The sequence below is a fragment of the Lygodium microphyllum genome, chromosome 21, assembly GCF_053477565.2.
Source record: "Lygodium microphyllum isolate KBCC chromosome 21, Lygodium_microphyllum_v1.1.10, whole genome shotgun sequence".
Classification (NCBI taxonomy): Eukaryota; Viridiplantae; Streptophyta; class Polypodiopsida; order Schizaeales; family Lygodiaceae; genus Lygodium; species Lygodium microphyllum.
The window spans coordinates 137,136,647-137,160,850 of NC_141155.1; positions in this window are offsets into that span (position 1 = coordinate 137,136,647).

Here is a 24,204-nt window from a genome sequence, read left to right on the forward strand (position 1 = left end):
TCTCGAATCTATTTCACCCTCCCTTTCTCTTGAATCACTTGTGAACGATGGCTCCAAAGTGATGAAGTGGAAAGACCATGGGAACCACCGCAACCGATCAAGCAACGGGTATTGCCAGAGATACAGGAGTACTTGAGGTTGCCAGACTTTCCACTACCAACAGAACATAGGGTGTGGCTAATGCAAGCGTGAGCAAAGATGAAATTCCCAATGCAATCATGCTGCCAAACCAGGTTATTCATTACTAGATTATTATTTTTCTATATAAAGTAATTACATAAAAATATTAGCTTCCATATTTTTCACTTACACAAATTGATAACTCATCTAGAAAGCATTAGTACAAGCATAAACCATTAATCGTTATGAATTGTAGCTAGATTAATTGAGATTCTAAATCGTAGAATCATGTTAGAAATAATTGCCGAAGGTTATTGTACATATGTCTTTATGTGCATTCATTATAGTTATGGTCAAATGCGACAAGGTTAAGAGTTGACTAACACTTGTTATAAAAACGAAATGTCTATTTAAGAGTCCTATAAGTCATCTCATTGAGTTATTGGCACAATATAATTCTTTAAGAAATTTTGCTTATGTTGGGTAAGATAGCCCGAACGGGAAATTCATGCCTTTTTTAACATGTTGTAAGAGATGTTCTCAACACTTCTTTATGGGGAGGAGAATCCTCATTAGAATGTAAGGTTACCTTAGGATAAGGTCTATCTTGGCTATGTGAAGCTGTGAATTGCATGATGGTGTGATTGTCATTGCATCATTCGATATGCATTTGAAAGGACTATTTGTGTTTGCTAGAATCTAGATCTCTAATTGAAATTATTGAAAAACATAATAAAAGGAAGGATCACGGTAGACTACCCCCAAGTTAGCAGCGAGAGTCTACTCCAAGGGGGTCATGGTTATCGCTTCGAGAGGCTTAGACCGGCCCCGTTAGCGAAAGGCCTGTTAATAGGGATAGTCTCAAGCAGTAGGAAATGTAGGTGCTAGATGGGGCTCTAACTGTAAATCCTGCATTGTTCCTAGAATCTGACGAGCCCCTTTGTGACCCAGGATGCGATCCTAGAACCCTAAATACTAGTTACAAGGGTGGAATCTTGGTGGGCAGAATACCCTCATGGAATTCTGTGTATCTTTAGTAGGGTCAAAAAGATGGGAATTGTAAGAAGCTTCCAATATAATAAAGAAGTTTGCTTTATTCAAGGACTATTTGAATTGTATGCATGTCTGTGAGATAAATTACATGAAGGAACATGTGATTTAACGAACTAATTAAGGAAGTTGGTTGTATATGTTCCAATAAATGTGATGTAGGTAATTAAAAAACGAAAGATGATCCTGTCATGAAAGGAAAGTGGGTGACCCCCAATGGGTCCATCCAATGGTAGGGTTTAGCTGGGAGCTTTTGTCTGTGAGATAAATTACGTGAAGGAACATGTGATTTAACGAACTAATTAAGGAAGTTGGTTGTATATGTTCCAATAAATGTGATGTAGGTAATTAAAAAATGAAAGATGATCCTGTCATGAGAGGAAAGTGGGTGACCCCCAATGGGTCCATCCAATGGTAGGGTTTAGCTGGGAGCTTTTCTAAATTGGTAATAGAAATTGGAAGATGATAAATTGAACAACTAGTCATTAGGTAGAACCGAATTGCATTGTTTTAGGGGGCCAGAATGGGATTTTGCCTATGGGTAGGAGGGTTGATGTATCGCACTCCCCTCCGTCTCCCATTCTCTTTGAACCAAGTGCAATAGTAAGTCCACTTCAGATCGAGTAATCCTGTAAAAGTGGGAACTTGAAATTACAGATGCTAGCTAGCCTCTAGGAGACCCATCTGATTTTAGGAACTCAAAAATTTAGGTCGATCCTAGTGAGTTTAGCTGGAACTCTCCCGTTGCGAAGTAGACTCGATAGGGCCTAAGTGACAAACCTCGTGATGCTCCAAGGGAGTGTCGGGCGGCATCATTTTTGGGAAACCTATTGATGGACTACTAAAAGGTGTGCCATGGATTGAGACTAGTGGGCACCTCATACTTAGCATCAGAGCACATGTTAGTATAGAATACAACGTAAGCTTAAGAAAAATATTTTTTTAAAGCATAGCCTAGGATATGCTTTCTTCTCTTTATTAATGTATGTTTTTGAATTATGGAAGAGTAACGAATCTTGGAAATGATTCTTGATCTTCCGCATAGTAATGTTTATGTCAACTATGCATTCATCCAGTTTTGCTTGGAGAATTAAGATGATGCAGGTACTAGATTAGTTGTACAACCCCTCTCCTCTATTTCGTGAAAGATGGTGGATGATTAGCGGAGGATATTGCTATACCGATACAAGCCGTCTAGCTTATCTTCAGAATAATTTGAAAACGGTAAAATGGATGGAAGATCTTAAAGTTGTCAAGATCTATCTATTTCATGAGGCCAGTGTAAACTCAACCCTGTATACTAGAGGCAAGAAGATCAAACTAAACCGGTATATCTATGAGAAAGTTACGAAGATCCTTCCAGTTGACAAAATAAAAGTTGTAGGTCACTCTAGCCACCGCAACTACAAAAAGGACAGATTTCCTGAACTCCCTAAAAAATATACATTCCTAGATATCTACTCTCCGAATCCAAGTTACTTCATAAAGAATGTATCAAAGTGTGACGCTTAGATTGTAGTAGGAAATTCTTTTCTGGAAGAAAATAAGATGAGCCTCCAAGCTATCTGAATAATGTATTTCTTTTCATATGATTACCTTGTACATTTGTTGTAATAAAGATTGATTGATATTCTATCAATCAGAGAAATAATGCAACCTTATGTTCCCTTGAAACCTCTAAAATTGCAGTTTAACATTAGTAACGGGAAGAGAGTTTTATTTGAAAATTGTTTCAATAAACTAAGCGAGAAATAATTTGAGTATTGAATTCTAATATTGACTCTATATAAATTTCATAAAATTTAACTCACGAATTGTTGAAAATTTCCCAGAATCTTGTACCCACAATAATTCCCAACGAAGCTCAAGAGAAAAGGAATCTATTGAAGCAAGTCAAACCTCCAAAATTTAACAAAAAAGGTAAGACTGTGGAAGTCGATGCAGAGATTTGGATTGAATCCATGGAATATTATTTTACTGATGTTGGAACTATCCTAGCCAACCAAGCCATGATAGCTAAGCTAAAATTAATTGGCAAAGCTCGACTCTGGTGGAAGTAGTGGTGCCAAGATCAAGGTGTCCCTGAAAATACCATTACTTGGGATTTGTTGAAAGAAGCTGTAAGAGGAAGATATTTACCTCTAGCTTATTGCACCTAGAAGATGAATGAGTTCTTTAATTTGAAGCAAATGGGACTGACCTTGGAAGCATATTACTCCAAGTTTGTTTCTCTTCTTAAATATGCACCCCCCATGGATACTACTCAACAAGTATCCAAGTTCTGAAATGGGCTAAATTATCCTTTGGACACTCATTTGGAATCAATGCGCCCAATAGACCTCTAGGATGCTTTGATTCAAGCTGCTCCTATTGTGTGGGAAGTACAATCAAAGCCTAACAATAATAAGTTTTGAAGCTACAATAAGTAGAACAAAGGAGGATTCAAAGGACAATAAAAAATAACCCAAGACCGATTTTACCAAGGTCAGAAGAAAAATGAAAAATCCGATGTAGTTGGAAATTTTGTTCCTACCCAGGGAAATAGGGATGGTCTTAGGTGCTTTCACTATAACGAGACATTACATTTTCAGGAGATTTTGTCCAAAGCTTGGTGGAAACCATCGCCAAGGACAATTTCAAGGTCAAGGCAAAACTTCCCAAGGCCATGGTCAAGTAACTATGGCAAGAGGAAGAATGTCAAATATTACCCTAAAAGAGACTAATAGGGAGGAAGAACCTACTATGGAAGAAGATATTGAAAGAGCAATTATTCATGCTGCATTCCATAGGAAAGGTCCAAATTGTCAATATTTGGTAATACAGACACCAACTAGTCATCGAGATAAATCATTTAAAGTTTTAATTGACTATGGAAGTATACAGCCAATTATTTCACCCAAGTGTGCTAAGAAGTTAGAAATAGATACAATAAATGCATCAAAACTGCTTGTGGAATTAGCAAATGGAAAGAAAGTACTTTCTACACAGCAAACTGCCAAGGTAGAGTTTAACCTAGGAGAAAACATTTCAAGTATAAGGTTCAAAGTAATGAACTTAGGAGCTTTTGAATGTTTACTGGGAATGGATTGTTGGTGATTCCCAATCATGCTCATATCCATTGTGGAAAAGGTCAAGTCACATTTCATTATTTGAATGGTGAAATAGCAACTACACAAGGTGAAACACGGAAATCTAAAGTTCAATTAGCAAAATCTTCTCGAATTATGAAAGGCTTGAAGAAGGGATTACCTATTTACTTGATCAAGCTTAACAAGATAAATCAAGATGGTCAGACAAAAGAAGAACCATCCTGGTTAAAAGAGTACATCGACAAATTTCCTGAAGAGCTAACTGAGTTACCTCCGAAAAGAGAAGTTGATCATGAGATCAAACTTGTTCCAGTAACTACTCCAGTAGCAAAGAGACCTTACAAAATGTCTATTCCTAAAGCCATCAAACTAAAAGAGCAACTCAAGCAATTGCTAGAACAAGGGTATATTCGGTCAAGTAGTTCACCATAGGGAGCCCCAGTATTATTCCAAAAGAAGAAAGATGGAACTCTCTGTCTTTGTATTGACTATCGACCATGTAACAGTAAAGAATAAGTACCCAATCCTAAGGATAGACAAGCTTCTTGGTCGTCTACAAGGAGCAAGGATGTTTTCTAAGATTGATCTCCGATCGGGATATTATCAGATTAGAGTCAAGAATGAAGATATTCCAAAGACCGCCTTCAACAACACAAGATACTGTCATTTTGAATTCATCGTGATGTCATTTGGGTTGACAAATGCTCCAACTACCTTCAATAGGTTAATGCATGACATTTTCAAACCTCATCTTGATGATTTTGTTCTTATATTCTTTGATGTCATCCTAACTTATTCTAAGGAGGAAGAAGATCATGAACCACATCTTTGCATTGTCCTAGAGACAATGAGAGCACACAAGTTGTATGCCAAGAAGAAGAAGTGTACCTTCTTCAAAAGGAAGATTGAGTACTTGGGATTAATAGTGTCTGAAGGTATATCAATAGACCCTACCAAGGTCAAAGATGTTCAAGATTGGCCATCTCCAACCACTATCAAGGAAGTGAGAAGTTTTCTTACAAACCTACTCAAAAAGCAAGTTACCATTAACTGGACGCCAAGTGAACAATCTAGCTTTTAGCAACTAAAGCATAGTTTGGTAACTGCTCCTATTTTAAGGCTACTTGACTTAAGCAAGAAATTTGAAGTTGTCATAGATGCCAGCTCTCTTGCATTGGGATGTGTACAAATGTAGGAAGGTCATCCTGTAGCTTACTCTTCAAGAAAATTGAAAACCCATGAAAAGAGATATGCTACTCGTGACCTGGAGTTGTTAGCTGTGATTCATGCTCTCAAATTATGGAGATATTACTTGCTTGGAAATAAGTTTTCCTTAGTCACATATCATAAAAGTCTTAAGCGGATTTTTACTAAGCCTAATCTTAATATGAGGCAACAACGTTGGATCAAAATTTTGCAGGAGTATGACTTTGAAATTAAGTTCAAACTTGGTAAAGAAAATGTAGTAGCAGATGACCTTAGTCATAAAACCTTCCTTATTGCACTTCTGGGAGCTCTCGCTCAACCGCCAAGACCCATGGACCGCTTATTACTTCAAGCGTGTGTTCCAAGCCAAGCACTAATGGCTACCTCTCACATAGCCAACGTGCCATCCATATCTACGGGTGTAGTGAGCTTACCTCCATGCCGATCAAGTTACCTCCTCTCTCGCACACTCTAGTAACTCCACGATCCAAGTGCAAGCTTCAAGCAAGCTCTATCCTCAAGCTCCACGCTCCAAGCTCCATTGCCACGAGCAAGAGAAGAGAAGAGAAGAGAAGAGAACAAGAGAGGAGAAGATGGAGAGCTTCTCCTCCCCGGTCCCTCACTCTCACACAATCACTCCCTCACACTCTCACACTCCCTCTCTCAAGCACAAGCTCAAGCAAGCGAGAAGAAGAAGAATAAGAAAAAGAAGAAGAAGAAGAAGAAGAGAGCCACTTTTGGCCACACACTCATTCACTTTTCAACTTTATATACAAAACCCTAAATCCCTTTTGGGTGGTCATCCCCTTATCCCCTTTTTTACATGGCCGACCATGGCGGCCTAGGCCCTTTTCCCCCTTGTCCTCCTATCTTCCTAGCTTCCTTTCCACTACCCGTCTACATTTATAAATTGCACGGGTGAGATCGGCACTCTTAAAATAAATCATGGTGCGCCTTGCACTTTTTTAAAATAGTATAGACTCGCACTTTTTCTCATGCACCTTTTTCTTTGATTTAGGACTTTTCTGCACTTCTTGTGTTTCCAAATTCTTCTTGGCGCACCTTCGTCTTCTATTTCACTTTTGCCTTGGCCTTGTCTTCTACTTTAGATTTTCTAGCTTTTTCACCTTGTTCGTTTGAGGGTTAACATTACCCCCCTCCTAGATGAGTGCCAGTCCCATGGCACTCACAGTCATAGATGTAAAATATTACACGGCGCAGCGAACAGAATCTGAGAAAGAGATAGAGAGTACACAACAGATAAGAGGAGAATCAGTAAATTCTTTAACTTCAAACAACTGATACAAAGATGGCTCTGTCCACCCGTGCACTTCCACTGTGTGAAGCTTAGATGGTGATCTAGACAGAAGATAAGTGAAGAGCTTAAGGCTAGCTGGAACAACAACTCTGACTAGGTGAAAGATGAGTGTATGATGGCTGCGAAGGGGTTTAGCTTTTATAGCCTACGAAGATCGTTAGGTCGGCCTGCTGACCGCCGACCTACCATATGAGCCTCCACTAGTCGGCCAGGGAATATTCCCTTTACCATCGGGCCGGGGACGCTGCCCCCAGACCCCCGCCAGGGGGGCCGCTGGCCCCCCTGGGACCCCTCAGCCAAGGGCTGCTTCCGCAGCCCCCGAACCCCACAATAGGGGCCCCTTTTAACTCCCTTACCACGCAGCTCAATGCAATGTGCCTCGAGTTGCTACCAACTTAACCTCTCCATCTAACCCAAAGATTAGATCCACACTGGTCACCTTTTTTCCATCTGGTCACATAGACCTCATCTGATATACAAGTCAGGACTCCGCCAATGTCCGGGCTCACACTTGGCTTCTCCTCATAATGGGGGTCTACAACTTTGAGCACCATGGATCATTGGTAGCACCTAATGAGGGTGGGGCATTGATCATATCTAACACCCCCCCTCAATGTCCACCCATAGGTGAACAATCTCCTCGGCCCAATGCCGAGTCTCTGAAGATGAACTTGAAGCAGATCCTTCGTAAGTGCTTTGGTGAAGATATCTGCTCCATTCTCCTTTGTTGGACAGTAGACCAGTTCCATTATCCCATCCTCTATCAAATCACGCACATAGTGATACTGGATCTCTATATGTTTGGTGCATGCATGAAACACTGGATTTTTGGCAATGGCGATGCAACTCTGATTGTCACATCTCAGCACAGTTGGTTCTTCATCCTGCACTCCCATATGCCATAGAATCCTTCTCAACCATATGGCCTCACATGCAACAAAACAAGCTGCCTTGTACTCTGCTTCGATAGAAGACAATGCCACTGTTGGTTGCTTCTTACTAATCCAAGAGAAAATTCCTGAACCCAAAGAGAAACAATAACCAGAAACTGACTTCCTGGAATCAATGTCTCCTGCCCAATCTGAGTCAAAGTTCCCCACAAAAGAAGTTCTGAAACTGTATGTGATACCATAGTCAAGAGTTTTCTTCAAGTATATGAGCACCCGCATCCCAGCCTTCCAATGATTCTCATGAGGTTTGTTTGAGAACCTGCTCAAAACACCAACAGCAAAACTGATATCTGGTCTGGTGTTACACAACTAGATCAGACTGCCGACCAACACCCTATACCTCCCAATGTCTGCTAGTGCTGATGTATCCTCGACGGATAACTTTGCATTCACCTCCATAGGTGTAGCTATCTCCTTGCACTCGGTCATGCCAAATGCCTTCAAGATCTCGCATGCATACTTCTTCTGAGAGATAAAGATCTTTCCTGGCTCTTGCCAGACTTCAATCCCCAAACAATAGTGCAGCAAGCCCAAGTCTGTCATTTCAAACTCAGAACTCAAAGCCTTTCGAGTTTGGTTGATCATATCTTCATAGTCACCTGTAATAAGAAGGTCATCCACATATAGGACAATCACTACAGACTTTTTACCATCCCTATAAACATACAAGTTAACATCTGAGGCACATCTTTTGAAGTTTAGGTTTAAAAAGAACCTATCTATCCATTGGTACCATGCTCTGGGGCTTGTTTCAGCCCATACAATGCCTTCTTCATCTTACACACTTTGTTCTCAGAATGGGGGGCCTCAAACCCTGGTGGCTGAGCCACGTACACCTCCTCCTTGAGGTCACCATTTAAGAATGCTAACTTAACATCCATTTGGTACACTGGCCACTTCTTGTGGGCAGCCACTGCAAGTACCGTGTGAATAGTGGTCATTTTGGCAGTTGGGGCAAATGACTCTTGAAAATCAAACCCTTCAACTTGTGAAAATCCTTGGGCAACCAGTCTAGCTTTGTACTTTTCTAAGGTACCATCAGCCTTGTACTTTACCTTCCAGATCCACTTGGTGCCAATAACCTTTCGCTTTGCTGGTCGATCCAATAGCTCCCAAGTGTCATTCTTCATTATGATGTCATACTCCGCCTGCATAGCAGCCTTCCATGATGGATCTGCAAGTGCTTCTTCTAAGTCAGTTGGCTCCTTTACTTCTCTCATAATCTCAACCATCAAGGCCATATTGACTATGTGAGCAGAAGCCCTCCTTTGCTCCTCTATTCTCTGAGACCTCCTTGGTCCGTCTGCCTTCTCCTCAATAGATGCAGGCATAGGATTATTGTGGTCATAGAGCTGCTTCACCCAGCGCGGCAATGGCTTTTCCGGTGGGGTGATGTCAGGTTGGTGAACTTTTTCCTCATCATCTGAAGATGATGCTTCCTCCTCCTTAAGGATAGGGATAGCTCTCGGGACAGGTTCATAGTGGACTACTTCTTCGCTTGATGATAAAGTGGAAGAACTTGCCTTCTCCTCCTCCACTGTATGTGGCTCCTCCTTGAACACCACATCACGACTCGTGATGATCTTCTTTGCCTCTTGGTCATATAACTTGTAAGCCTTTTGCTCATCACTATAACCCAAGAAGATACATTTTATGCTTTTTGGTTGTAACTTGTTTCTCTTCTCATCTGGAACATGTGCATAACATTCACATCCAAAAATTTTGAAATGTGAGACAGATGGTTTCTTACCAGTGTAAGCCTCATGAGGTGTTTTTCCCTTGAGAGCCTTTGTATAGCTCCAATTCAGAATGTAGACTGCAGTATTAACAGCTTCAGCCCAAAAATGGTTAGGCAATCCCTTGCCCTTTAGCATGCATCTTGCCATCTCCATAATGGTGCGATTCGTGCGTTCCACAACACCATTCTGTTGAGGTGTGTGAGGCGTCGTCAATTGACGCTTGATCCCTTTGCTCTTGCAAAAGCCTTCAAACTCCTTTGAGTTGAACTCACCACCACCATTTGTTCTAAATTTCTTCACACTTTTCCATGTTTCATTCTCAACAAGTATTAGCCATTCTTTAAACTTACCAAAAGCTTGAGCCATATCACGAAGGAAGTACACCCACATCTTCCTACTGTAGTCGTCGACAATCAACATAAAATAAGAAGATCCCCCCAAGACCTATGTAGGCATCTTACCACACAAGTCAGTATGCACCAACTCTAGAGGAGCCTGTGCTCTATTCTTGCTTTCTTGTGGAAATGCCTTTTTCTGTTGCTTGCCCATCATACAAGCTTCACATGGTTCCTTCAATTCAGTTATTGTAGGTAGGTGAGCAACCATACCTTGCTTTTGCATCTCCTTCAATACTGCAAATCCGATGTGTCCAAACCTTTCATGCCAAAGCTTACTTGTGCTCACTCCAGCGGTGGCTGTAAGAGCACTTAGCTCATACAGGTTGTTCCTTCTTTCTCCTTTGCCAACAATTGTGCCAGCACTATCAATAATTTCTGCACCTGTCTTCTTGAACCTCACTTCATGACCAAGATCAGTTATGGCAGCAACTGATAAGAGATTTCTCCTGATTTCGGGAACATATAACACATTTGAAAGCTTTTTGACTTCACCATTTGCAACAACAAAAGAAATAGTACCTGTGCCCGCAGTAGGGCATTTAGCATCATTTCCAACCGTCACAGTGATGGATTCTTGTAGAGGCTGCATAGAACTGTATAGACCTTTCTTGGTGGTCATGTGATGGGAGGCCCCACTATCCAACACCCATGAGTCAGTGGTAGATTCTTCTTGCGCCGAGGAGCACACTTCCTCAGTGGTCGCCATGAATAATTCCAACTCTGCTTCAGCCGTATTGGCTGTCTGTTTCCCTTTACTTTTAAAGGTACCATTCTTTTCATCTGCCTTCTTGACACAACAATCTGCAATTGCATGTCCTTTCTTCTTGCAGTAGAAGCACTCTCCTTGAAACTTCTTCTTGCCGCCCTTCTTCTTTTTGTCACCATCATTTTTGGTGGAGAAAACACCTTTGCCTTTTGCATTGGCAGAGAATGCAGCATCTCCATTGTTGCTTCCTTCTCGGGCTATCAACCTCAACTCCTCCTCCATTAATAATGCACAAAACTCCTCAAAAGTCAAAGCTTGAGGCCTCACCTGAGTATTAAGGGCAGTTACTAGTCCATCAAACTTTTGTGGACAAATCCGAAGACACCTCCGAGCTAAAGCTTCGCTAGTCTTTTGTATCCCAACGCTAGCCATCTGGTCATGCAAATTCTTAATCCGAGTGATGAATGCTTCAACCATCTCTCCTTTAGCAAACTTCTCCGCTGCTAGTTGATTCTCCAAGTTTTGAATCCTTGTTTGGTTTCGTGTTTCATACTGACTCCTTAGTACATTCCAAGCCTTTGACGCTTTGGTTGTATGCTGAATCAAAGTCAAAACCCTATCAGAATAGCTTGTAACTAAGGCACACAATGCATCTGCATTCCTTCGTTTCCAAGCTCGTAGAAGATCTGCATTCGGAGGAATCATCACACTAGGATTTGATGGGTCGGGGGTAGGCTGTGGTTCTACGTCAGTCCCCAGCACAGTCTCTAGAAGCTCATAAGAATCAAGGATAGTTGTAATTTTGAACTTCCACAAGGTGTAGTTTGTACCATCTAACTTGCCTTCACTAAAGGTTGGTGGACGAATCCTCAGTGTTTGAATAGCCGGTACAGCAACACCACCTCCTGCACCGCTTCCGAAAGTCGACATAGTTTCTCTTTGCTGTTGAAGCCTTTGCCTCTTGCATGCTCTCCGATCTCTAGAGCCCCCTGGGCTCTGATACCATGTAAAATATTACACGGCGCAGTGAACAGAATCTGAGAAAGAGATAGAGAGTACACAACAGATAAGAGGAGAATCAGTAAATTCTTTAACTTCAAAAAACTGATACAAAGATGGCTCTGTCCACCCGTGCGCTTCCACTGTGTGAAGCTTAGATGGCGATCTAGACAGAAGATAGGTGAAGAGCTTGAGGCTAGCTGGAACAACAACTCTGACTAGGTGAAAGATGAGTGTGTGATGGCTGCGAAGGGGTTTAGCTTTTATAGCCTACGAAGGTCGTTAGGTCGGCCTGCTGACCTGCTGACCGACCTACCATATGAGCCTCCACTAGTCGGCCAGGGAATATTCCAAGGAATATTCCCTTTACTAACTCCCTTACCACGTAACTCAATGCAATGTGCCTCGAGTTGCTACCAACTTAACCTCTCCATCTAACCCAAAGATTAGATCCACACTGGTCACCTTTTTGCCATATGGTCACATAGACCTCATCTGATATACAAGTCAGGACTCCGCCAATGTCCGGGCTCACACTTGGCTTCTCCTCATAATGGGGGCCTTACAACTTTGAGCACCATGGATCATTGGTAGCACCTAATGAGGGTGGGGCATTGATCATATCTAACAATAGGTAGCACACTTTAGCATGCACCGAAGACATGGGTGGCAAGGACATCTGTGGTTGCCTTAGAGGATTTCTGGTGGTGGGCAGATAAAGGTTGTTGGGGCCACATTGTTGGTGTGGGTGGCTAGTGGTAGGGTTGTTCATTGTTGGGAATTGCGCTGGGCTGGCACATGTATTGGTTTTTGGGGATTCTGCATATGACGATTCTTAGGGGGCTTGCAAGATGATAGATGATAAGAATTCAGAGTTGAGTATCGATGAAGAGTGAATGACACTTTCGTTGGAGTATTCAATACCTGCAATCGAAAACCTCTCATATGTGGTCTCTCCCTCAGGGTAGTGCTAGTCTTCTTTATTATGCACAAGACGTAGTTCAATTAGTTTGGGAGATAGGTCAAACTCTAAGCAAGCTGAGAGTATTGTCCAGCACTTGAGGACCCAAACTGTGTATATATTTTGGTACAGATGTTATGTAAGTGCTTGTACATACTTAGATATTACATAGTTACAAAACCTCTCACATGTGGTCTCTCCCTCAGGGTAGTGCTAGTCTTCTTTATTGTGCACAAGACGTAGTTCAATTAGTTTGGGAGACAGGTCAAACTCTAAGCAAGCTGAGAGTATTGTCCGGCACTTGAGGACCCAAACTGTGTATATATTTTGGTACAAATGTTATGTGAGTGCTTGTACATACTTAGATATTACGTAGTTAGAAGACAGTGGGCTAGCTCCTCGTAACAACATGTGGATGAAGCAAAGTTGTCCATGTTGAGAAGAAGTACATATGAAGGTGTATGAGACATCCTTTGTGTTATGACAGCATGATGTAGCATAATCAAACACATTGACACCAAACTTTCGATAGCTGGTAGCTACTATTGGGCTTGCTCGACGAGTATGGTGTAATTTTCATGGCCATTCGTACGTGCTTACCATGATCGATTGCAATGATACTAAGGCGGAGTGCAAAAAGGAATCATGCAAATGGGTCAAGGTGATAGGTCTAACCATAGGCGAGACAAGCTCCCTAGGTATGTCCTACCCTTGATGTGCCCTAAACAATTGTGGGGGATGTGTAGAGGGCTAGGGGACTAGGGCTGGAGCCAGCCGACCAACGTCACTGGGTGTACCTAATTTGAGGACCCCTAGGTGTCGTGCTGTAATTGTGAGTGCTTTTTTCTTTTCTTTTCTTTTCTTCTTTTTCTTTTTTTTCTTCTTTCCTTTTCTTTCCCACACTTCTTTTTTTTAAAAGAATAACATGAGTACAACCATTGCAATACGTTGAGGCCACAGCCTTTCAATTGGATCGGGAAATGCCGAGATTCAAAGGCTGCGAAACTGGATATTACAACGATGATTGTGTCCCAGCCTCGTTGCTAGAGGAATAGTTGTTGAGATGGGGAGATACACTGGAGATTTTGCAAAACCTCTTTGTAACGTGCAATGTTGGTACAATTGAGGTAACAGCTGCCGTGAGTGTTAGGTGTAGAGTTTGACCCAGAAAGAGAAAGTGGCCCCCACTGATCATGCTTTGGGCCATGCGATGTGGGCGATCAGCAAGGTGATTTTGCTTTCAGCGGTGTGGCTTTGTCATGGCTCTTTGTGAGGTTGGTGGTCTTGCGGTGACTTGGGTATTGAACACTTTTGTACAAAGACCTGTGTCGTCCTACATCTACTTGACACTTCATGAGAGTATATGCAAAAGTCACATGCATCAATTATAATGAACATATGCAACACAAAAAGATATTACTTTATCAAAATCCTATGGTGCTGACTGCGATGCATACCCTCGATACTTGTTAAAGACGTGACATATATTAATAGTAGGTAAGGGAGGTTGATACAGTTGGGGAGCCTGCCCCTTTAACCACTTAAGGACAAAAAGTCATGACAAAATGGCATTTGGCAAGCAACTTATATACATAGGGCCTATTCTATTTGTATGAGGCGTGGTGAATTTGGGTGATCAGACGACTGGGGCTGTGCCAATGGTGGGCTCCTATTAGGCTAGACGGAGAAGATATCGGCCGAGACCCGAATGGTGTAGTCCCTGGCTGTAGTTGTTTCAAGAATGCTTTTAAAAAATTCATCAAATTCCCACTTGTCTCTAGCTGCCTTCTCCTCTTTCGAGCACTTCGTGCCCAAGCATCTGGTGGGGGCCTGCATGGTCGGTGTTGCCACACTCTGGGTGCTCCCTTGAGCCTTTGTCCTCTTGGCTTGGGGAGTTTTCAGCCTGCATCCTGGGCAGTGTCTCTTGGGGCCTCTTTTTGATGCGTACCTCTTTAGAGTAGGCACATAGTGTTCTAGTGGGGGTGCTAGTGCCTTATGCTTCCTTCTACGAATGAGAGCTTCCTTGCATGCCAGTTGTATTGTGTGCTCCATGACGGCGATTGTGGAAAAATTTGCAAAATTTGAACCAAGGTTAGGCTTTGAGGCAGGATATAATTATTTGCATAAAAGGGATTAAACAGTGGATTATCAAGCGCATATGAGGAGGAGTGCGGTGAGGTGAGGCATGCAGTGTTTGTTGTAGAGGGATGGCCCCCGTGATGATATTCGTCCTACTTAGACTGCGGAGCGTACTCCAGCTATAGCAGATCTTGGCTTATGCTAAGTTGCGTGGATTGGTTATCATGGAGTGGAGCAGGGCTCGTCCCCCCGGAAGGATAGACCAGATTGGGAAAAGGTGTATAGAAGGGGACGGCTCCCCATCTACACCATCAGAGGTGTTGGTTAGGGCTTCCTATGGCAATAATGAGGGTTGCATGCCCTCCACCTAGAGGCAGGAATGGTCACCCGACTTCTAGACATGTGGTGAGAGGAGGACCTGAGGAGCTCAGCCTGTTAAACCCAATTCTTCTCCCTGTGCTTGACTATCATTGCTTGTGTGTGTTGATATTATCTATACAGGGTCACAAAACTCATTGTTTATTTATATACATATTTACGAATCCACATCACTTCGTGAGGATAAAAACCAAGTGTAGAACTGTACTGGAGTGTGGCACACACATCCAGTACTCATGGCAGCTTACTCAATAACAATAGATATTTTGCAACATTGAGTAGTATGGTACCTTGTCCAAGTCTACTGGCAACATGTAACTCCTCCTTAGTGAGAACCTTATCAGTCAAAGAGTTCTCTTGGCTAGTTCCAGCTAAGTCCATACCCCAAATGGAAGTTAGTACTCGAAAAGAAGTTGATCCAGCATAGATTGGGTCTCTTTGAGATTGCCATTTGGCCAATCTCTCCTCTGAGACTGTCATATTTTGGGCTCCCATTTTGGCCATTGTAATGTGGTTTTCAAACCAACATTTTTCGAATTGACTTTGACCCTCTGATTGTCGCTTTAGTTTCTCTATCTCCAAGAGATTTGGTTGGCATAGCACATCATTGAATGTCACAGTTAAGTGTAGTTCGTCAGCTTCCTCGTTAGAGATGAGTCGCATGTGTTCATGCAGGAGCCTATCATAGTGCTGGTCAAGATATTCTTGCTCTTCCCAAGATAGGGGAAATGGCAAGTATTCCCCAAGCTGCATCTTGGGGAATGCACCCATGTCCGCAAGGATGTAGACACATGCGAATACTTTGAGTTTAGCATCCAATTTAGTTAAGCATTCTGTGACACTTCTATGTTCAACGAGGACTTGCTCGGTTGCTATCTCATGCAAGGTTCTAGGAGTTTCCCTAGGCTTTAGCATAACTGGGGGCTCAGGCCTAGATGAGCAAGATTGGTCAATGGTAGGATTGCTTATGCTCTCGAGGTTTCCATGTTTCTCATGAGACCTTACTGTTATTGTGTCATGGTTTTCCTTGGATGTGACTGGTATAGCAGGTCATCTTGTTGTGACAGTATTGGATCCACTCTTGATTGGTCAATGCGAGTTCTGTTGTCGGTAGATTGAGTGTTGCAAGCAACCGTTGATGGTAATGGTTGCTTTGATTTTTCAAGGCACATGGATGTGTCTGAGGTTTCACCATTGTTAGGAGATATGGTAGTGGATTCATTCGTGGGTGGACTCGATGCTTTATTCCTTAGCTCTTCGGCACTCTTGATCTCAATCTTCTTGGGGTCTACAACCGCTTGCAACTGCCATTGTTGTTTTCATATTTTCTCTTCTCTTTCTTAGGCAATCGAGGTGTATCCCTAGAAGACTTAGGAACTAGGTCAATTGTTGATATGCTCGGTTGGGCCTCAGCATTCTCTTTCTCTAGTGTGTCCTCATGGGACATAGCTGCGGCCTGCTGAACAGCCCTGCTAGGTTGTGAGGGTACAACTGCCTCTCTTTTTGGAGAGTCTAGCTCTTCAGCTAATTCCCCTTTGTTTAGCTCCTCAAGCCTAGGATTTAGGTGCTTTGGAAGTGCTAGAGTTGTCAAGGATGTTGGTGTGACACCTCCTCCACAGGTGAATGGCTAAGGACACGTTCCGCAAGGGGCAACTGTCACGGCCAAGGGCTGTGACAATGACTGTTGTGATCCCCGATTGGAAGTAGTAGCAGCTAGTTCAGTGGACTGGCTATTATTGGTGGATTGTGGTGTCAAGTCCTTAGGCCGATCAGAAGTGGTCCTGTCTTTTGTTGCCCTTTGAGCATTCACTTGTGTAGATTGAGCATTAGTTGATCTAGTCACATTAGGTTGCACATGCATATCCTTGGGCCGAGAGCTACAAGTGGTGTCATGTCCCACCTCTTGGACATCTGGAAGCTTAGATGGAGATAGAGGTTGGGATTGAGCAGCTACACTTGACGGCTGCTGTTGTGCTTCCTATGTTTGTTTAGGGAAAGAGGGTGTAGGAGATCTGGGACTCTTAGGTGGACTTGGCACTGGCTGAAATATTTGCTCGCGGCTATTAGACGATTGTGCCATTTGCTTTGTTAAGCAATCAGCCTTCTTATGAGCAGCATTGTACATGTGGTGCTCATAAGCCTCTTGGGAAGTCAAAAGCTCCTTGAGCACTAGTGGTCTTTGTGCACGCTCAATGGTTACATCTGACATCTGCTTATTAAGTATGCTAAGCTCTTCCTTTCTAATACTCGTGTTTGGTTTCTTGCCACGAGACCTAGATTTTCTCTTAGATTTTCTCCTATGCTTCTTTGCTTTTGATGCAATCTGGCCTTCAGCTGATAGAAGTGGTTTAACAGGGGGTTTTGGTACCCAAATCCATCAGTTACCTGTATAATACCCTTAAGCATGTAGCGATGCTTTGGATATCCATCGCAGTGTTGTGCTAGCTCTCCATCGGTACTTGGCACCCCTACCTTAAACCGTAAAGCACACATCCTCACACTTTCACTAGGACTTGGTTCACTTCCACTAACCCTAAAAATTCACTCCCACTAATCTTAATTTTATTTCCACTAGGAAAATCCATATGTCCACTTCCACTAAGGAACCTCTCCACTTCCACTAGGCACCTCCACTTTCACTAACACTAACTACTTCCACTTTAACTAACACTAGTCACTTCCACTTCCATTAACCTCTGCTTCCACTAGGCCACTAAGGAACCACTTCCACTTCCACTAAGCACTTCCACTTTCAGTAAAGAACCTTACATCACCTTCACTTACACACATCCTCACATCTCTACTTACACACATCTCCTTCATATGCATATCCTACTTACACACATCTTCCTTGTGCACATTCATTTAGACATGTGTCCACTTACACACTAACACTTCCACACAACACTTTTCTTGTTCATGTACCTTTGATTTTGAACAAAAGAAAAGTTTGATTTACTCAACAACCTTTTGCATGTTTTTGAGATCAATGTATCTTTGAGAACTTGTTTATTTTAAATTCATCACTGGAAGGAATACTGTAAGTGCCTTAGGCATTCAACACAACACTAGCACGATTGAAGGCAAGTAGCCCTTGGACCACCCTAACTGCTAGGTTGCAAGATCCGCCTTCTTCTATTATTGTATGTGCTTACAAAATGACAATTTGAAGGATAGGAACTCCAAGACAAAATTTTGAGAGATGAAAGAAGAAAGGACAAGCCTAGAGAATTGAAAAAGAGCACACACACAAGAAACCACATAAGAACATGACTTAGCAAGAAGAGATAAAGAGTTTTCCATTTGCCTATTAAGAGTATGACACTCTATTGACATGCTACATAGTGGACTCAGCAGGACTTGATGAGTCAACACAAACAAGCAAATGTTCCCATCCATCTATTCATGGACAATATGATTGAGCTAGTGAGATAAGAGCTTAGGCCTTAGCTAGTGGACTGGATGGAGACCAATACACATCAAGAGACTACCTAAGATGCATTGAGTGCAGTATCACTCACATGTATCATGATTGTCAAACCCATAAGGTGTCTAGTAGTACCCTAACACGGTTTACTCAGCCTAACATCCAAAAGGTCAAAGCCACAAATACTAAAGAACTAATACCTCTAGCCTATCTTAGGGTCAAAGCTAACTGCCAAACAAGAGCTCCTCATTGGTGCTCTCAATGGTGAAGGTTTAGATTACAATATCTTGACTTACAATGTATGGAATGACCTTGGACAACCTAAACTCATTCCCACAAATGTAGCCATTGAGCCATATGGAGGATCACCATATTCTCCAGAAATATGCAAATTTCTCTTAACTATTGAGACCGAAAGCTTGCCCATTATTTTCTACGTGCTCCCAAACCAAGAGGACATGGTGAAGAAAGTCTTTCTTGGAAGACCTTTCAAGTGTGCAACCAACTGCATTGTGGACTATGAAGCACATAGAATACACCTAAGCTTACCAGAAGTTAAGATTGTCACTACTTTCAACAAAGGGGGTCTTGTCTCTTCTCTAAGGAAGGGCAAGAAACATGTCTTAGAGCTAGATGAAAAACCTAGTGTGGATGACAAAAGAGTTCTGAAAGAGATACTCAAGGCACATAAGGTAAAGAGAAAAACCACTTAGTGTGAATCCCCTTGGCACCAAAGTAAAGCCCAAGGTGCCTAGGACCACTGCAACAACTTCTCAAGCTATTAGGAAGAGAAATTCATCTTTAAAAAATAGGAGACCTAGGGCATTTAATGGGAAGCATATCTAGAGAGCTAGCACAAAGTTGCAATGGGTTCCCAAAGTGTTGCTATGTCCTCAAGGGTTTTATGTGGTAAATTGTTGGATTTGGTTGCCAAATCCACCTGCAAAGCCACCTCCACTGACCATAGTCCAAGATCCATCAAAAATCCAAGAGAAAGAGAAAGCGATACAAATGCAAATCTAGATCCCAGACCAAGATACTTCCAGAGACACAAACTAACAAACTAGTGACTGAACATCTAGTTCTTGAGATGCCCATATCCATAATTTTCGAAGTGCAACAAGCTGAAGCAACTGCTAATCTACAAGAGGAACTAGCAATGACCGAGCAGTCATTGCACTAAGTCAAAACGGACACAAAGTAGTCACTACCTGGTACTATTGCTCATGCTGAAATAGAAAGTCCAAGGAAACTGACTATAGATCCCTCTAGTGTTGACAAGCAACAATCCATAGAAGTTGCTAATCCTTCAAAATAGCTAATGTCTCCCAAAAACAAAGAAACTTTGTCACCCAAGTCAAAATAGAACATCTAGCAACAAAAGCCTAGTGCAGGTACTCACTCAACTAAAAAGGATACACAAGGGATAGCTAAGTAAACATTATGTGATCGACGACCTCCCTCTGAGAGTGTTGTCAAGACCAAATCTAGAAATTTGAAGACCAAGTCCACCTCCCATAAGTCCGAGAATCCTAGTGTTCTATCATCTTTGACTGACATCATTGACCAATCCACTACCTCTAAAGTTACTGTTTCCACTTCCAAGGTGGAATCCACATGGTCTCAACCCTTGGCTACAATCAAACATGTCATTTTAGCTAAGGAATAAGCCTCTAGTATTTTAGTCTCACAACAAATACTAACTCTAGCCCAAAGAGCACAATGAATCTAATGATTCACAAGTCTTACTTCTCATCCAAAAGCTCTAGTGCATTTAAACCCAATTAAGCGATCTCTAATGGAGGCTTTAGAAAAAATGGAGCAACAAAAGGATCAATTCAAGGTTATGAGTTCTAGCAAACTAAACGAAATACTATTGACTTCACTCACTTGTGCACATGTTCATGCTGACATTGGAATTTAGTCTTTTGAGGATGAGAAGCTCTTAGAAGGGCCTCTCACATGGTCAGAGCAATCACAAATTTTTTGGTGTTATCCAACAATTGTAGAAGAAATCATGAAGAAAATGACCAAGTGTAATGAATGAAGCTGAGAGGAGAGAGAAGAGGAGCTGAAGAGAGAGAAAGAGAGCAAGAAGAAGAGGAAAGAAGACTAGAAGAGGAGAGGGAAAGACAGAAAAGAGGGGAGAAGGGAGGAGGAAGCCATGGAAGCTGAAGATGAAGGTTAGTTGTCCTAGTCTCGGACTCTTACACCTTATATACCCTAGTTAGTGTGACTGGGTGTCTAACCCCTAGTTTGTATGTATCCCGATTGTTACAATCCATCCCCACCATAAAGGTTTTTGCCCTCAAAAACAAGGAGAATTGGGGGGGAGTGATGGGTGGGTTAAGGGAGGGTTGCAGAGTACCACTCTGAGCCATTTTACAATGAAAAATGGGTGGCTAAAGACTAGGGACAACATGATGGACCGACGACCTGCTGAGGTAAACGGGTCATAACTTTTGATAGGCTGCTTGAAATGGGGCATACCACATGTCAAAACGGAGCTTATGACAAGTACTTAGCCTATGTAGGATGCACATGCTTGAGATTTGGATAAGTACAAAACTATTCTATAATAGTGTGCAATCTGTAGGCAGAGGGTGGTCAAATGGGGCATAAGCAGCTAGTCTTTAGTCTGTTGGGCCTCTTAGAGGTGGGAAAATTCATTGACAATGGTTTTTGGGTGCCAAGAGGCTTCTTCCAAGGGTATGCCTTGCCATTTGATGAGGTATTGTTTAATGGATTGAGACCTTAAGTGCTTATCTCGTTGCTCAATGATTGCCTCAGGGATATATTGAGTGATGTCTTCTTCATTTATGGGGGGAAGTTCTTTCACATAGTCCATTAAGATGCCCATGAAGGGTTTGAGCTGGCTAACATGAAACACATTGTGGATTTTGGTGGTAGAGGGAAGTTCTAATCAGTAGGCCAAGTCACCAACTCTCTTTAGAATTCGATATGGACCATAGAAGCGGTGAGCCAACTTGTTACTACTACCCTCTTTGAGAGTGGAGTAGCAGGACTTAGGTACTTTCAAGAGGACCGATTCCCCTTCTTGGAATTCCAAATGCCTCCTTTTCTCATCAGCATAGAGTTTCATGTGCGTTTGTGCCTTTTGAAAATTCACTTTACATTGATGAAGTAAGGCTTACATGCTATCCTACTTAGCCTATTGACTCTGTCACAAGACAAGCTAGGGGGGTTAATGTTAGGAACAATTGATGAGCAATAGGAAAAGGTTCCCCACGACATGGTAAGGAAAGAGCTTTTCCCAGGCTCTTAGGCATAATATGGATAATTGTACTCCGAATAGGGCTAGACCTCTTGTTGTAAGAGGCTAAAAAATGATCACATACATCAAAATCCTCTAGGATAAGTGGTAATGAAAGTGTCCCGATCAATAGGTGTTAAAAATATCAAATCTAAGCTAGTTGGCTTTTGTGGATGCAAATCATAGAACCGATACATGATAGAGAGAAGAGATTATAACTCAAGTGAATTAGGTTCCAAGGATAGATTAGCTTGGACTCATAAACACAATCTTGAGTGACTCAAACTGAAAAGTACCATTCTCATATCTTTGAATGTCAACCAAGCACATGCCTTTATAGCTTTTGGATAGTACCATTGTACTCACTATGCATATGGGATTTAGGACCTCTCTTTCTAGAGCATACATCTTTGTCTATCTCTCATACAAAGCCTCTTATGGGCAGCCTCTTTTAGGCATACATCTAGCCTCTAAGGGCATACACACAAGCATCCTTTGCTATTCTCAACACCCCCCCTCAAGTGATGAGTCCTTGCTGGCTTCCCCCCCCCCCCTGCATGTGAACATGGACCACGAGACTAGCTTTTTGGCAGCCTAGTCAAGTTAAGGCTTGAAACTTTACATCTTGGTAGGGTTTGTTATATCCACTATGGGAAACAAGATCCACTAGGGGAAGGTTTTTGTTGTCAGCAGGCAAAAAAAAAAAATTTCTTCATTTTCTTTATGCTTCTTTGGCATCTTTCGATCCTTTGCTCAATCTTCTTGTCTTCATGCTCTTTTCCTCTATTGTGCTCTCTATCACTTTTGTTAATATGTGGTACATGCTTTCACTGATGGATACATGGCCTTGTCTCGACAAGTTCTCTTTGACATACATGGCATAGATCTTTGGATACATACTTCTTTGGATAGCATTGGGGTTTGGAGTACATTTATTTTTTTGAATTTTATTTGGCTCAATGGATAGACAATCACTGAAAGGTTTTGACAAGGCAATGGATTTTGAACAAATGTAGGTGTGAATAAGTAAGTGTGGGAGAGAGGAGATTAGCAGGTGTGAATGAACTTTAAAGGCTAGGGCTTTAATCTTACTATTAGTATTTACCCAAAAAAATAGACTTTTTATTAAAAAAACAAAACGAGGATAATATCAACAAGTTTCAGGCGGTGCATTTGAGTTGTGACGAGGAGAGGGAGCAGGAGCTAGTGCTAGGCGGGATGTTCTGGCAGAGGCACGTCACGGTGGCAGGCTTGATGGAGCGCACCACACCATAGCAGTTGCAGTCCGGGTGCGTATTGCCACTCACAAACTGGGCGCACATCGACGCTAGTGCATTGATGGTGCCCTGGCATGCTAGAGCCGCCTTGGCCTTCTCACTAGACAACAGTAGCGCCTACAGGAGAACTAGCACTAGCATGGCCAGCATGATGATATTCTTGCTCATCGGTACCGGATTCTTCTGCAGAGTTGGGCCATCTCCCTTTGTCTCAGCTTCTCTCTCTGTTGAGAGCCTCCTCCCACACAGTCGAACTTTCTTGGTCATGCCTCCACCTGTCAAAGCAGTGCGCTGCTTGCCTCCTGGCCTCTTGTGCCCCAAGCCAAAAGTTCTTCCATAGCTTTTCTATGTCCTTGTTGCATGCAGAGTATTCTACGGAGGAGTTGGTCGAGGCGTCCGGTTCCATGCTTTCTTTCCTTTCTGGTTCTTTTCTTTTGATGCCTGAAATAGGCTCCTTTTTCTTGCCAAGAGTGTTGTATGTTGCAACATTCCCACCTCTTCACTAAAGGCTGTGGGTTTGCAAGGAAGACGGCCAGTCCAAATCAATTGAGCTTGTGGTAAGTCTCAATGTCAAGATTGTAATGCAAAATTGGTATAGATAACTCCTCCTTGGACTCCCTTGTTGACAAAGACGAAAGACTGTATATTTTTTCTTGGGTCGTTGGGTAGATTCTTCTTGTACTCGAGTGCAATGGAAAATCAAAAAATTGTTTGTTTGTCAAGCCCAATAGAAAAGAGGATTTCTAAGTCTCTTCCTTGGCCGTAGGTGGCCTAAGATATGGATATGGCAGAGGGCCTTAATGTAGATTCAACTCCTACTATCCATTTATATTAGAATGTGGCTAACTAATGATGCCATAACTAGCTCGCCATGGCTCTGATACCATGTTAAAAATATCATATCTAAGCTAGTTGGCTATGGTGGACGCAAATCATAGAGCCAATACATGATAGAGAGAAGAGATTATAACTCAAGTGAATTAGGTTCCAAGATAGATTAGCTTGGACTCATAAACACAATCTTGAGTGACTCAAACTGAAAAGTACCATTCTCATATCTTTTGAGTGTCAACCAAGTACATACCTTTATAGCTTTTGGATAGTACCATTGGACTCACTGTGCATATGGGATTTAGGACCTCTCTTTCTAGAGCATACATCTTTGTCTATCTCTCATACAAAGCCTCTTATGGGTAGCATATTTTAGGCATACGTCCAGCCTCTACGGGCGTA